Source organism: Entelurus aequoreus, linkage group LG25 (assembly GCF_033978785.1).
Source record: "Entelurus aequoreus isolate RoL-2023_Sb linkage group LG25, RoL_Eaeq_v1.1, whole genome shotgun sequence".
NCBI classification, from domain to species: Eukaryota; Metazoa; Chordata; class Actinopteri; order Syngnathiformes; family Syngnathidae; genus Entelurus; species Entelurus aequoreus.
In genome coordinates, this window is record NC_084755.1 from 27,169,623 (window position 1) to 27,182,749 (window position 13,127).

General features: G+C 40.3%; 1 long non-coding RNA gene across 1 annotated transcript in view; it reads right to left on the reverse strand.

Annotated features, from left to right (window-relative positions):
* Positions 1 to 13,127, reverse strand: part of LOC133642639 (uncharacterized) — a 46,445-nt gene that overhangs the window by 433 nt on the left and 32,885 nt on the right. The window contains exon 2 of the long non-coding RNA XR_009824560.1: positions 268 to 327. This is a non-coding gene — a long non-coding RNA (uncharacterized LOC133642639). The remainder of the gene's footprint in view (positions 1 to 267; positions 328 to 13,127) is intronic.

Here is a 13,127-nt window from a genome sequence, read left to right on the forward strand (position 1 = left end):
TAAACATGTCAGAATCACAATATGCAATACAATGCTAAAATAACTATTAGCAGCATAAATATGACCTATACAAAGCAGTCAGTGCACTAAACGTGCTTATTATCAAAACACATTTAAAAGTACATTCAATACACAAATAGTTATCAAAGGTTTAAATCATCAACCTTGTATATGGACGATTGAGAATATGCTACAAAGACTGTTGCAATGAAAACAATCGAAGAAAGATTAATGCTAAAGGTGCTTTGTTCATAAATATGGACTCACCAACTCTTCTACAGTCACACACAGCTTAATGAGAAAAAACTCCGGCGCTGGTAGTCGGCTCTATAAAGTTACAAATAGGCATTTTAGTTTAGACTCAGTCAGCACAATATTTCAGGTGAAAACGAGAATAAAAACCTACCTCCAGCAGAAATACAATCGGTTTCCCCTCAAGTTCTGTCTACTGGCCACTTCCTGCCACCGGCTTATAAGCACAGCTAATTGGACCGTGGCGGTCACGTGACTAGGAAGCGCGCACAGCGCTCAAAGAGTAATAGAAGCAAGAGCATACCAGTCACTTCCTGCTACCGGCATATAACCAAAGCTGATTGGACTGTGGCGGTCACGTGACTAGGAAGAGCGCAAAGAGTAAATAGAAAGCAAGATAATACCAGTCACTGCAAAAGGTATGGATTTGACACCTGCGTTACACCTTTGACAAGAACAAGAAAGTTTGATCATATTACGCCTATACTGGCTCACTTGCACTGGCTTCCTGTGCACTTAAGATGCGACTTTAAGGTTTTACTACTTACGTATAAAATACTACACGGTCTAGCTCCAGCCTATCTTGCTGATTGTATTGTACCATATGTCCCGGAAAGAAATCTGCGTTCAAAGAACTCTGGCTTATTAGTGATTCCCAGATCCCCAAAAAAGTCTGCGGGCTATAGAGCGTTTTCTGTTCGGGCTCCAGTACTATGGAATGCCCTCCCGGTAACAGTTACAGATGCTACCTCAGTAGAAGCATTTAAGTCCCATCTTAAAACTCATTTGTATACTCTAGCCTTTAAATAGACTCCCTTTTTAGACCAGTTGATCTGCCGTTTCTTTTCTGCTCTGCCCCCCTCTCCACAGGTTTGGTGGCCAAGGATGAAGTGTTGGCGTTCCTCTCCAAGGTTTCTCATAGTCATTCACATCGACGTCCCACTGGGGTTGTGAGTTTTTCCTTGCCCTTATGTGGGCTCTGTACCGGGGATGTCGTTGTGGCTTCTGCAGCCCTTTGAGACACTTGTGATTTAGGGCTATATAAATAAATATTGATTGATCGATTGATAAATCACTAATCCTCGCCTCCATGGCGACAAAAAAAGTAATTTTCTTACAAGTAACATTATCATTGCAGGATGAGGAATAGCTAAACATGCTTCACTACACACCGTAGGAGGATACAATAGCTCACCGGCCTCAAAATGTAAACAAACGCCATGGGTGGATCTACACCTAACATCCACTGTAATGATACCACGTACAATAGCGTATCTAGTCGATCCTACTATGATTACGTCGATATTTTTTGGCATCACAACATTTTCTTTCATTTTTTTTACATTCATATTATGTTTATAAACTCAGGAAATATGTCCCTGGACACATGAGGACTTTGAATATGACCAATGTATGATCCTGTAACTACTTGGTATCGGATCGATACCTACATTTGTGGTATCATCCAAAACTAATGTAAAGTATCAAACAACAGAAGAATAAGTGATTATTAGTAGGGATATCCGATTATGGCTTTTTGCCGATATCTGATATTCCGATATTGACCAAACCCTTAATTACTGATACCGATATCAACCGATACCAATATATACAGTCGTGGAATTAACACATTATTATGCCTAATTTGGACAACCGGGTATGGTGAAGATAAGGTCCTTTTTAAAAATAAAAATAAAAATAAAATAAGATAAATAAATTAAAAAAAAAAATTGAATAAAAAAGAAAGCAAAACAATATCAAAACAGTTACATAGAAACTAGTAATTAATGAAAATGAGTAAAATTAACTGTTAAAAGTTGGTACTATTAGTGGACCAGCAGCACGCACAATCATGTGTGCTTACGGACTGTATCCCTTGCAGACTGTATTGATATATATTGATATATAATGTAGGAACCAGAATATTAATAAACAGAAAGAAACAACCCTTTTGTGTGAATGAGTGTCAATGGGGGATTGAGGTTTTTTGGGTTGGTGTACTAATTGTTAGTGTATCTTGTGTTTTTAAAAAAAAAAAACAAAAAAAAACGATACCGATAATTTCCGGTATTACATTCTAAAGCATTTATCGGCCGATAATATCGGCAGGCCGATATTATCGGACATCTCTAATTATTACATTTTAACAGAAGTGTAGATAGAACATGTTCAAATGGAAAATAAGCAGATATTAACAGTAAATGAACAAGTGAATTAATGATCAATTTTTACAGCTTGTCCCTCATAATGTTGACAAAATAGTAGAATGATAAATGACACAATATGTTACTGCATGCGTCAGCAGACTAATTAGGAGCCTTTGTTTGTTTACTTACTAATAAAAGACAAGTTGTCGAGTATGTTCACTATTTTATTTAAGGACAAACTTGCAATAATAAACATATGTTTAATGTACCCTAAGATGTTTTGTTCAAATAAAGCCAATAATGCAATTTTTTTTGTGGTGACCCTTTTTCAGAAAAGTACTAAAATATTGCTATGGGGACAACACGAGATGAAAGTAAACCCAAGATGCTCGGGGTCGCTCTTCAACGTCCTGATTGTGATCATTCCAAACCAGCTGGTTCCGCCAAGTCCCTCATTACATAACATTACATTACATAACCCGCCAGCAGTTGACGAATCTCATTTCCTGCATGCTTCCATATGTTTGCTTTCGACCCTCATTGTTTACTCTCGGCTCTTGATCGTCCACACAGAACATTTATATTGATCTCTCCCTTTTGCTGCTCCTCCTGCTTTTACCGGGAGTGTCGAGCCAGCAAAACAAGCCGCACGTCCCAAGCTTTTCGCTCCCTGACCCAGAACATTACTATAATGCCCATTTGGCAGGTGGAGTAAATTTGCCATAAACCATTGGCTTTAAATGACCCGTGTCTAATGGTGTTAAAAGCCAAATAGTTTGGAAAATTGTTGTGGCGGACTAAAATGTGGTTCAGAACCATATCACAGCTTTTTGTGTTTTTGCACAATTGGCCTTTAATTTGTGGAGTGATGGATCCCACTATTTGAATATGTTCATCTACAGTCACCATCAAAAGTTGACATACACTTGTAAAGAACATAATGTCATGGCTGTCTTGAGTTTCCAATCATTTCTACAACTCTTATTTTTTGTGATAGAGTGATTGGAGCACATACTTGTTGGTCAAAAAAAAATATTCATGAAGTTTGGTTCTTTTATGAATTTATTATGGGTCTACTGAAAATGTGAGCAAATCTGCTGGGTCAAAAGTATACATACAGCAATGTTAATATTTGCTTACATGTCCCTTGGCAAGTTTCACTGCAATAAGGCGCTTTTGGTAGCCATCCACAAGCTTCTGCTTGAATTTTTGACCACTCCTCCAGACAAAATTGGTGCAGATCAGCTAAATTTGTTGGTTTTCTGACATGGACTTGTTTCTTCAGCATTGTCCACACGTTTAAGTCAGGACCTCCTTTTTTCATTGTCCCATTTACTCTCTGTAAAGCACCAGTTCCATTGGTAGCAAAACAGGCCCAGAGCATAATACTACCACCACCATGCTGGACGGTAGAAATGGTGTTCCTGGGATTAAAGCCCTCACCTTTCTCCTCCAAACATATTGCTGGGTATTGTGGCCAAACAGCTCCATTTTTGTTTCATCTGACATCACATGGACAAAGATAAGACCTTCTGGAGGAAAGTTCTGTGGTCAGATGAAACAAAAATGAAGCTGTTTGGCCACAATACCCAGCAAAATGTGAGTGTTGTGTATCACTAAGGGGAGGTAACGGCAACAGACACCAGGGGAAAGTATGTACAATTATTTATTATATATAGTCAACATATACACTACCGTTCAAAAGTTTGGGGTCACATTGAAATGTTGTTATTTTTGAAGGAAAAGCACTGTACTTTTCAATGAAGATAACTTTAAACTAGTCTTAACTTTAAAGAAATACACTCTATACATTGCTAATGTGGTAAATGACTATTCTAGCTGCAAATGTCTGGTTTTTGGTGCAATATCTACTTTGGTGTATAGAGGCCCATTTCCAGCAACTATCACTCCAGTGTTCTAATGCTACAATGTGTTTGCTCATTGGCTCAGAAGGCTAATTGATGATTAGAAAACCCTTGTGCAATCATGTTCACACATCTGAAAACAGTTTAGCTCGTTACACAAGCTACAAAACTGACCTTCCTTTGAGCAGATTGAGTTTCTGGAGCATCACATTTGTGGGGTCAATTAAACGCTCAAAATGGCCAGAAAAAGAGAACTTTCATCTGAAACTCGACAGTCTATTCTTGTTCTTAGAAATGAAGGCTATTCCACAAAATTGTTTGGGTGACCCCAAACTTTTGAACGGTAGTGTATATATATAATAATAATTAACAATGCTAATAAACTATATAATGGTGTGTGACAAAATCCAAGAGTGAATGTGTGTGACTATGTGTGTAGATTAGCTGTTGAGTGTTACCATAAATGTTGAATGAGGAAGCAAGACAAAACCAAAGAGGGCAACGCAGAAGGGATCCGAGATTCACGTGAGGTCCGTGGGAAAGAGAGATGCGTCAGAGTCCGGGGCGAGCGAGTAGTCGAGGAACGAGGGAGGAAGTCAGAGTCCAGAGGGAGATCCAGGGAGAAGTGAGACGCACAGCTCACTTTCAGGGCGACGGAGGGTAACACCATAGAGAAAGGTATCCAAAGAGGTAACTAAGTTCCCGCGTGGATCCTTGGGTCCACTGGTCCTTTATCCAGCTCGCCCTCATCAGTCCCAGGTGTGCAGATTACTGATTGTGAGCAGGCTTGTTGCTGCGTGGGCGTGCTGCGCTCAGCGTGAGCGGGGGCGTGTCCCGGCGAGCAGCCAGAGGAGGAACTGTGACACTCAGTTGCAGGAGGGAAGCGGGTTCGAATCCGCGCCGTGACAGTGAGGCCTTTAATCCCAGGAACACCATGCCCACCGTCAAGCATGGTGGTGGTAGTATTATGCTCTGGGCCTGTTTTGCTGCCAATGGAACTGGTGCTTTACAGAGAGTAAATGGGACAATGAAAAAGGAGGATTACCTCCAAATTCTTCAGGACAACCTCAAATCATCAGCCCGGAGGTTGGGTCTTGGGCGCAGTTGGGTGTTCCAACAGGATATTGACACCAAACACACGTCAAAAGTGGTAAAGGAATGGCTAAATCAGGCTAGAATTAAGGTTTTGGAATGGCCTTCCCAAAGTCCTGACTTAAACGTGTGGACAATGCTGAAGAAACAAGTCCATGTCAGAAAACCAACAAATTTAGCTGAACTTCATCAATTTTGTCAAGAGGAGTGGTCAAAAATTCAAACAGAAGCTTGTGGATGGCTACCAAAAGTGCCTTATTGCAGTGAAACTTGCCAAGGGACATGTAACCAAATATTAACATTGCTGTATGTATACTTTTGACCCAGCAGATTTGCTCACATTTTCAGTAGACCCATAATAAATACATAAAAGAACCAAACTTCATGAATGTTTGTTGTGACCAACAAGTATGTGCTCCATTCACTCTATCACAAAAAAATAAGAGTTGTAGAAATGATTGGAAACTCAAGACAGCCATGACATTATGTTCTTTACAAGTGTATGTCAACTTTTGATCGCGACTGTATATGAGGTTAGTAAGTAACTCGTCTGTACTCGTCTTGAGAGAAGCTCATTTGGGCAGGAAGAGTTCTACCCTTGAAGATTAAATCAAAAGACCCCTGCGGTGCCACATGAACATCACAAGTAAGTGCACTCGTTGAAAATAGTCAGTTTGAGTCTCAACAGCTAAAGGACGACATACAGACATTTTCTACCATACCTAATACTACATACTGGTATTAGTGAAAAAACCCAAGTATTGGATTATGGGCCTAATCTGCTGAAGGTTGGCATGTACAAAACCCAAAACCAGTGAAGTTGGCACGTTGTGTAAATGGTAAATAATAACAGAATACAATGATTTGCAAATCCTTTTCAACTTATATTTAATTGAATAGACTGCAAAGACAAGATATTTAATGTTCCAACTGGAAAACTTTATTTTTTGCAAATATTAGCTCATTTGAATTTGATGCCTGCAACATGTTTCAAAAAAGCTGGCACAAGTGGCAAAAACATACTTGCCAACCTTGAGACCTCTGATTTCGGGAGGTGGGGGATGGGGGCGTGGTCGGGCGTGGGGAGGGGCGTGGTTGGAGGCGTGGTTAAGAGGGGAGGAGTATATTTACAGCTAGAATTCACCAAGTCAAGTATTTCATATATATATATATATATATATATATATATATATATATATATATATATATATATATATATATATATATATATATATATATATATATATATATATATATACAAACCCCGTTTCCATATGAGTTGGGAAATTGTGTTAGATGTAAATATAAACGTAATACAATGATTTGCAAATCATTTTCCACCCATATTCAGTTGAATATGCTACAAAGACAACATATTTGATGTTCAAACTGATAAACTTTTTTTTTTTGCAAATAATCATCAACTTCAGAATTTGATGCCAGCAACACGTGCCAAAGTAGTTGGGAAAGGTGGCAATAAATACTGATAAAGTTGAGGAATGCTCATCAAACACTTATTTGGAACATCCCACAGGTGAACAGGCAACTTGGGAACAGGTGGGTGCCATGATTAGGTATAAAAGTAGATTCCATGAAATGCTCAGTCATTCACAAACAAGGATGGGGCGAGGGTCACCACTTTGTGAACAAATGCGTGAGCTAATTGTTGAACAGTTTAAGAAAAACCTTTCTCAACCAGCTATTGCAAGGAATTTAGGGATTTCACCATCTACGGTCCGTAATATCATCAAAGGGTTCAGAGAATCTGGAGAAATCACTGCACGTAAGCAGCTAAGCCTGTGACCTTCGATCCCTCAGGCTGTACTGCATCAACAAGCGACATCAGTATGTAAAGGATATCACCACATCGGCTCAGGAACACTTCAGAAACCCACTGTCAGTAACTACAGTTGGTCGCTACATCTGTAAGTGCAAGTTAAAACTCTCCTGTGCAAGGCGAAAACCGTTTATCAACAACACCCAGAAATGCCATCGGCTTCGCTGGGCCTGAGCTCATCTAAGATGGACTGATACAAAGTGGAAAAGTATTCTGTGGTCTGACGAGTCCACATTTCAAATTGTTTTTGGAAACTGTGGACGTCGTGTCCTCCGGACCAAAAAGGAAAAGAACCATCCGGATTGTTATAGGCGCAAAGTTGAAAAGCCAGCATGTGTGATGGTATGGGGGTGTATTAGTGCCCAAGACATGGGTAGCTTACACATCTGTGAAGGCGCCATTAATGCTGAAAGGTACATACAGGTTTTGGAGCCACATATGTTGCCATCCAAGCAACGTTACCATGGACGCCCCTGCTTATTTCAGCAAGACAATTCCAAGCCGCGTGTTACATCAACGTGGCTTCATAGTAAAAGAGTGCGGGTACTAGACTGGCCTGCCTTTAGTCCAGACCTGTCTCCCATTGAAAATGTGTGGCGCATTATGAAGCCTAAAATACCACAATGGAGACCCCCGGACTGTTGAACAACTTAAGCTGTACATCAAGCAAGAATGGGAAAGAATTCCACCTGAGAAGCTTCAAAAATGTGTCTCCTCAGTTCCCAAACGTTTACTGAGTGTTGTTAAAAGGAAAGGCCATGTAACACAGTGGTGAACATGCCCTTTCCCAACTACTTTGGCACGTGTTGCAGCCATGAAATTCTAAGTTAATTATTATTTGCAAAAAAAAAATAAAGTTTATGAGTTTGAACATCAAATATCTTGTCTTTGTAGTGCATTCAATTGAATATGGGTTGAAAAGGATTTGCAAATCATTTTCAACCCATATTCAGTTGAATATGCTGGTTGGGGGCGTGGTTAAGAGGGGAGGAGTATATTTACGGCTAGAATTCACCAAGTCAAGTATTTCATATAAAAGAAATACTTGAATTTCAGTGTTAATTTATTTACACATATACACACACATAACACTCATCTACTCATTGTTGTACTTGAAAGTGCAATGCTTTGCAGCCAGAAGCACAGCCTTTGAAGGAGCATAGGTGTGGGCAGCATCTGTGACATTTAATTTGCAGGAAAGGAGTGAGTTAAGGGTTGAATTGTCCATCCTTGTTCTATTCTCTGTCACTATTTTTCTAACCATGCTGAACACGCTCTCTGATGATGCATTGCTGTGTGGCACGCACAAAAGTGCTTTCATCAAATGCACTCGAGTCTGGAATCTTCCATCTCTCCCTAGCATGGCCCAAAAATAAAAAAATAATATTTGCTTCCTGAGAAAAGGATCTACACTGCCAAAGCACCTGGTGCTCCACTTCTTCTTCCCGGAGGCTATCCAGGTCCAATCGCATTGCTGCTTACAAGCAATGTTCCCTCTAATGTTTCATGTGTGTGAGCAAACACACAAACACTCTGAGCATTCAGTGGAATACAGACGTTCAAACTGAGGCCATACCAGCAGCACATTTGTCTCAAACCTGACATAACAATTTAAATGTCCTATTATTATAATCAAGTGACAGTAGTCAATTTCAAGAGATTATTTTCTATTATATGTGATTTGGCCCACTTTGATATTGTTTTTTTTTTAATCAGCTATGCACTATAGTATTTTATGCCTGGGTGGGGGTCCTGCTTTGGAAAGATTGTGTACCCCTTTCTGAGATCACATTTAGTTCCCCATAAAACATTCACATGTTGCATGAGATGAAGTGTTTATTAACTAGGGATGGGCGATACCACACTTTTAGGATTCGATACGATACTGATACTTTTCTTGCATTTTCATTGATACCGATACCGATACCATTAATTTCTTATTGGCAATTTTTGTCAGTCAAAAATATTATTACTATTGTTATTATTTAAGACAAATCACAAGACAAATACAGACCATTTATACCACATGTATTATGGTCAATATATAATAAAAGTAAAATTAAAATAACATAAATATGAAAAATAAATTAAATATAAACAAAAATATACACATTTTCACTTTTCTTATTCCTCAAAAAAAAAGTCTTGGTAGAAAAAGCTTAAAAAAACAATTATTCATAACAATGTTATGTTTCAAACCTCTTTGTGGAAGTAAACTTATAACACTTCTCTGAAGCAAAGTCAATAATTTCCTTATCACAATAAACTAGGATTTCCTTGTCCTATAAACCTGCATACGAAAGACAGTTCCCTGAGAAAATGAACTTGGAAAAATGATCTACAAAAATGTCTGACACCATCACACCTTTAGTGTACTCGAGATATGTCGTCACACGTCACACTTTACTGAAGTCTCAGATTGCTGTTCAGGAAAAGTAACAACGCTGTCGGCTGGCTGTGTGTGTGTTGCACGTTGACCACGCTCATTCGCTGTCTCCTGTCACGTGACTGGGCCAGCTCTATACTCTGCCAGGTACAGGGGTGTCCCAGCACATAGTAAGTTAAGTAAGTAATCAAAAACATCTGAAAGTGATGCTTGCACCCCCCACACGTCGTTTTTTGGTTTATATCGATACTTTTTTCAGAAAAGTGATGCCAAATGAGTAGCGTGTGAGTATCGATATATCGATACCACAGGATCGATACGCACATCCCTATTATTAACTTTCTGTCCGTAAAATAAATATTTTTATTAGCAATGATGTAGTCCTGTAACATAATTTCATGATTAATATCCAAAAAATAACATTCTTAACAAATGACAGTAGAATAAGCACACTGATTGAGGAGTCATAGTAAAACGACCTGAAATTTACACTTTACGTGTAGTGTTGGAGTTGTCCAACTTTTTGTGTGGCCATAAACGCACCAGTGGCTAATTGCCATAGTGCAGGGGTCGGCAACCCGCGGCTCTAGAGCCGCATGCGGCTCTTTAGCGCCGCCCTAGTGGCTCTCTGGAGATTTTTCAAAAATGTATGAAGAATGGAAAAAGATGAGGGGGAAAAAATCTATTTTTTTGTTTTAGTATGGTTTCTGTATGAGGACAAACATGACACAAACCTCCCTAATTGTTATAAATCACACTGTTTATATTAAACATGCTTCACTGATTCGAGTATTTGGCGAGCGCCGTTTTGTCCTACTTATTTTGGCGGTCCTTGAACTCACCGTATAGTTTCTTTGCATGTATAACTTTCTCCGACTTTCTAGGACATGTTTTATGCCACGTTTTCTGTCTCATTTTGTCCACCACACTTTTAACGTTGTGCGTGAGTGCACAAAGGTGAGTTTTGTTGATATTATTGACTTGTGTGGAGTGCTAATCAGACATATTTGGTCACTGCATGGCTGCAAGCTAATCGATGCTAACATGCTATTTAGGCTAGCGATATGTACATATTGCATCATTATGCCTCATCTGTAGCTATATTTGAGCTCATTTAGTTTCCTTTAAGTCCTCTTAATTAAATGTATATCTCATGACACATGTAATATGGCTTTTAATTTTTTGCGGCTCCAGACAGATTTGTTTTTGTATTTTTGGTCCAATATGGCTCATTCAACATTTTGGGTTGCCGACCCCTGCCATAGTGTATGTGTTGGTGCAGGTGAGAGAGAGCAAGCGGCTGCTGTTATAACAGATGACAAAGAGTTGCTTTTGGCTTGGTTTGTACGGTAGACAACGACCAGTTTTGCTAGTTAAAAGTATTTTACACATTGTTTTGGTGTGGTTATGGCCGACAAACAATTTCGCTAAATAAAGGGACCGATGGAATTCCTGTCCTCCTTTAAGTGTGTCCACATTAATTTAAGTGTTGACAAACATTGTTTTATCTGTTGTGGCCGCCTTTCGTCACCTGTTACTCACAGTTGCATTGCAAAATCATACAAAACAAACTATTTGTTTATTAGATTTTTTGCGCGGCATAGATTTGCTGTGCGCAGAGGACGCGTGAGCAGTGCGCAATTGCGCAGGTGCGCACCTTAGAGGGAACGTTGCTTACAAGCGTATTTCTTCATCTTACTCGTCGTCGGCGTCGCCATGGCTGTATCTTCCTCGTTTTTCTGCTTCGTCTCCTTGTTGTGTGCGCAGTTGTGCACTCTCTAAAAGCCGTAGATGTTATAACGTGATTGGGCAGGCAAGCTGTTTATATCATGGGAAAGCGGACGTGAAAAAAGGCTGTCCTCACTCAGGTCCGCATGGAGCTGGAGGGGGCGTGGCCTCCAGCTCCGGATGAAAATCAGGAGATTTTCGGGAGAATATTTTTCCCGGGGGTTTTCGGGAGAGGCGCTGAATTTCGGGAGTCTCCCGGACAATTCGGGAGGGTTGGCAAGTATGGGCAAAAAAGACTGAGAAAGTTGAGGAATGCTCATCAAACACTTATTTGGAACATCCCACAGGTGAACAGGCAAATTGGGAACGGGTGGGTGCCATGATTGGGTATAAAAGCAGCTTCCATGAAATGCTCAGTCATTCACAAACAAGGATGGGGCGAGGGTCACCACTTTGTCAACAAATGCGTGAGCAAATTGTCCAACAATTTAAGAACAACATTTCTCAACCAGCTATTGCAAGGAATTTAGGGATTTCACCATCTACGGTCCGTAATATCATCAAAAGGTTCAGAGAATCTGGAGAAATCACTGCACGTAAGCGATAATATTACGGACCTTCGATCCCTCAGGCAGTACTGCATCAAAAAGCGACACCAGTGTGTAAAGGATATCACCACATGGTCTCAGGAACACTTCTGAAAACCACTGTCAGTAACTACAGTTGGTCGCTACATCTGTAAGTGCAAGTTAAAACTCTACTATGCAAAGCGAAAGCCATTTATCAACAACACCCAGAAACGCCGCCGGCTTCGCTGGGCTGGAGCTCATCTATGACGGACTGATGCAAAGTGTAAAAGTGTTCTGTTGTCTGACGAGTCCTACGTAACAAAGAGGAAAAGAACCATCCGGATTGTTATAGGCGCAAAGTTGAAAAGCCAGCATCTGTGATGGTATGGGGGTGTATTAGTGCCCAAGGCATGGGTAACTTACACATCTGTGAAGGCACCATTAATGCTGAAAGGTACATACAGGTTTTGGAGCAACATATGTTGCCATCCAAGCAACGTTACCATGGACCCTGCTTATTTCAGCAAGACAATGTCAAGCCACGTGTTACAACAGCGCGGCTTCATAGTAAAAGAGTGCAGGTACTAGACTGGCCTGCCTGTAGTCTAGACCTGTCTCCCATTGAAAATGTGAGGCGCATTATGAAGCATAAAATAGCACAATGGAGACCCCGGACTGTTGAACAACTTGAGCTGTACATCAAGCAAGAATGGGAAAGAATTCCACCTGAAAAGCTTCAAAAATTGGTCTCCTCAGTTCCCAAACATTTACGGAGTGTTGTTAAAAGGAAAGGCCATGTAACACAGTGGTAAAAATGCCCCTGTGTCAACTTTTTTGCAATGTGTTGCTGCCATGAAATTCCAAGTTGATAATTATTTGCAAAAAAAAATTTTGTTTCTCACTTAGAACATTATATATCTTGTCATTGCAGTCTATTCAATAGAATATAAGTTGAAAAGGATTTGCAAATTCTGTTTTTATTTACGAATTACACAACATGCCAACTTCACTGGTTTTGTATTAAAACACATGCAAACTGGAAACGAGGCTGAATGTGGCGTCGGTGGTGGACCCCCTGGAAGCAAGACTGGACATGGCATTGGACGCAGACTCACCCGAAGGGAGTCTGGACGCTGAAGGTTCCCCCGCGGGTGAAGAGGCGGGCGGAGTCTCCAGTTGCCCAGCTGCCAGTCCTACCATACCCGCCCCCACTAGGCCACTAGGAGGCTTGGTTTCGGCTCCATTTCCTGC